Genomic DNA, 4,017 nt, shown 5'->3' on the forward strand with positions numbered 1-4,017 from the left:
AACAATATTTTAATGATGTCGCGGGTGCGTGCGTGTGCGGTTGGTCTAGAAACGGTCAACGACAAAAATGGAGAGAACCGACAACCAATAACTTATGCAAGTTTTAAAAAATGGATGCAACAGAGTGCCGATGCAATGTAGATGATGCGCATGATGCGATGATGAATGCGACCACCAGATAAATCACACGCCAACAATAGAATAAAAGGGGAATCTTCTAGAGCATCAATTCTGGGTTGTTGCAACTCTCCTGCACTAACAAGAGATCTCGAACAAAGATCTTAGAATGAAAAGGGGGAGAGGAATATTAAAGGAAGTGGTAAAGCATAGTTGCATCTTTGACAACAAGTGAAACCAACGGTCCTTGAAATTTGCAAAGATATGAAGAACGACATGAGTAGCAAGCAAGAATTCGAACAAAATCTGGGCATCACTTCATTGGGCAATAGAGTCAAAATTATATAAGAAGGAAATAACTTAGAGGGACAGAACACTCCAGTTAAATGGACATGCAAGGGAATAATGTGATCTTCATGAAACAAGATAATGGATGTAAGAGAGCAACATCACAACATCTCTAGAACAAGCCAATAGAAGCTAGACCCTTGGGGAGAAAAGTGCGGAGAAGAAAATTTCAACTTCTACCACAATTGAATTTTAAGAACACCCTTACAAAGGAGGATTGAATGGAGTTGTTGGAAATTCAATAACAAAACTGCAAGCTTGTTGTGGGTTTATGGAAAACCATCTCAACTAATGAGGTGACAACCGGCCACTAACAGAAACAAAGATTGCTTGGGAGCAAAAATATATGAAAAAACTTCTTACACCAAGAGGATATGTTGAGAAATTGGGTCAACGATAATAACCATAACAACAACAATCCTTAGGAAAAGCTTTAGGTGAAATCTAATCCAAGATAACTTCAATGAAGAAATCATGCATGGGTTGAAAATATCTCATGATCAAAGAATTGGTGGGTTTAAATATCTCATGCTTGAAACAAATAATCTTTGAGACTCCTCATGAATCAAAATGCTATAACACCGCGCGAAAGGATAATGGAGGAAGAAGTGCACAAAATGCAAGATAAAGAATACTTGAGGTACTACCACCACAATCTTGAAAAACACTTCAAGAAAGAATTAAATCCTTGAAGAACCACCCTGAAGAACCTCCGTATACAAAACAATGATAAAAAATGAATGTTGAAAAGAATAATATGAACTTGCAAAGATTTAGATGAAGCGTCGCAAAGAGATACTTTCGAAAACTTGGATCTCCGGAAAGAAAGGATGAAGCTCTTGGGATAAGGACATTATTATTATGAACAACTCCGAAAGATAGATTGAAATCACCTTGACGAAATAAGAATAGGATTATGTTATGCTTATACTTCATCATGTTAAATTGGTGACAAGAAATGGATTTAACATACCACATATTGTTTTTGAAAAGATTGCACAGAGAGAGATAGAGCACAAAATTGAACAAGCCTTCAATGAAACACCAGTAAGAATTGAAATGAACGAGAAATATTTGAATGAATTGAGATGCAAGAGAGCGAAGAGATCATGATCCACCCGAGAAAAAACTTGAACAAGGCATCAGAATAATTGAGAGATGAATGAAGAGACAACAATTGAAAATAATTCGAGAAAGAAGCTGAAAGGTGAGAACGAAGAAATATTCTGAAATGAAGGCTTTCCGAGGATCAAGAAATCAAAACAACTCTGAAATGCACCGGATATATATGAAACCAATTTGTCATGATAGGGAACAATTTAAGAGAATATCATGAAGCTGAGATGAGAATCTTCACGAGAATGGACAAAGATTTAAGAGAACCACTTCTTTGCTCTTCATGCAGAAAATGATGCAAGAAGCGCCATCAAGAATTACTGAGACAGTCTGGAATAATGAATAAGGAATGGTTGACCAATGATGAACAAAATTTAGAAAACATTTTGTAAAAGGAATATGACGGTTGAAAATCATTCTTATGTCATGTTGAAAAGAATTAGCGATCGTCGGAACAGATCAGAATAGCTGGATAAGATCCTAGTTAAACCTCTGGGTTATGGGCCCACTAAAAGAAACCACAATTGAAAAGATTGCTTAGAAAGAGATATTGCACCGGTACAAATTAAGAAATTGATGAGGTGAGGCCCTCGAAATAACGTCAAAGGATTAAATAAAAACATGAATCTTCAACACTCCAGAAGGAATAAAGAGGGAATAAGCAATAAAGGGTTCGTTGAGAATTTCCAACACGGGAGAGCATTTAACAAATGAAAAGGACATGATGAATACCAGACGCTTGAATTGACTCCACCGGAGAGAACAAGAACAAAGAATGATGAACTTAGCCCGTGATCATCTTCACAATGAATCATCTGATATGATACAGAACAAAAGATAGCGGAAGCAACAATTAAAGAAAGGCACAAGGATGATAATTGAATCATTGAATAAAAAAGGTGGTAGGGTGGGGAAAATCTTTGGGACAATTGAGACGATCTCTAGAAAGAAACATGAGGATAAATCTTATGTAAATTTGGAGAGGATTGAATTGACTTGAAGGGAAGCACACCGGTTCGAAAAGACTTAACATGACAACTCCGGTTTAAAAGAATTGATAAGACAACTTGATTGAGCAAAAGAATTAGTTAGCACTCCCATATAAATATGAGAACACCACTGGGAAACATATGAGATCATCACTTGACATCAAAGAAACTCGAATTACCACACTCCAACAAAACAAAGGATGAGGCTTACGAAACAAGCTAGGAACAAATACATAACAGATCGATATTTTCATGCTAAGGTTCGCATGGCCTCAATAACACATTGAATTATCATATTGGAATGATGCTCGAATATGCTCCCTAGTTGTAGAGAACTACAAGGCTTGACGAAGCATATCTGATGATATATATCGAGACCATCCTCTGTAAGAACGACCATGAAAAAATGAGCACACTAAATGTCGAACCCCAACCTCACATCATGCAACTGCTGGAAGATAATCCTAGGTATCTACGTGAATTCCCACCAATGAATTTCTGAAATCTTTCTTCGTTGTGCTATTAGGTTGCAGGTGCGGCAACCTACTCAAGGTAATCAACTACAAACCTTTCCCGCAACTATCAACACATATACGAGAAGTTCCGCAAATTCATCTACCTCATACCTTCAAACAACAACGATACCAAACCTAGTAGATCATCCGAGCTATCTCCACTAGTACTGGGGAAAAGTCACGACACTATTTGCCACAAAACAAAGTATAGATGCATTTCGATGTCCTTGTCCTGAGATACTAACGAAGCTGAATGATAACAATGTGCCAAGAATCCCCTGGAGCTGAACTCCGCGGAAGAAATCAAGTCAGACAGGAGGCACCAAGTAAGAACTCCGTCACATCAACATCGTATAGATTCCAAAATACCCGCGTGATCATAATTTTTTTTAAGTGAGAAGACGAGTAGAATTGAAATTCTTACATCAAGATTCCTTGCCAGAGCACAAAATAGGAATAAAAATAATCCAAGATCCAATCCTATCCTTATTTTTGCACAAGGGCCTCGATAGGGATAGAAGCACATCTCGTTGTTTTGAAAGAATGGATATCGCACAAGTACATGTACAGAAGAGATGAGTATATGGAATTGGCTTACACTTGCCACAAGTCACAACATCAACAACACAATACAACAATGTATTCACTCATCATGTAGAAGAGCATGGTTCGACTACGGACAAAAAAAAGAAAAAAAGTAACATCAATCCTTGCTATCCCATGCTGCCGGCCTGGAACCCATCGTATGATCGAGGAAGAAGAAGAAGAAGAAACTCTAAATAGAACAATCATCATGCTCACATCAAAGTATGGATTTAACTTTACCTTCAACTATTGTTGTATAATCTGTGAGCCACACAGACCTAGAAATCTCACTTCGAAAGGTATCAAGACTAGCAAAGCTTGGTGGGTAAGGTACGGTTAATCGGTGA

Source organism: Hordeum vulgare, chromosome 4H, assembly GCF_904849725.1.
Source record: "Hordeum vulgare subsp. vulgare chromosome 4H, MorexV3_pseudomolecules_assembly, whole genome shotgun sequence".
In the NCBI taxonomy this organism is placed as follows: domain Eukaryota; kingdom Viridiplantae; phylum Streptophyta; class Magnoliopsida; order Poales; family Poaceae; genus Hordeum; species Hordeum vulgare.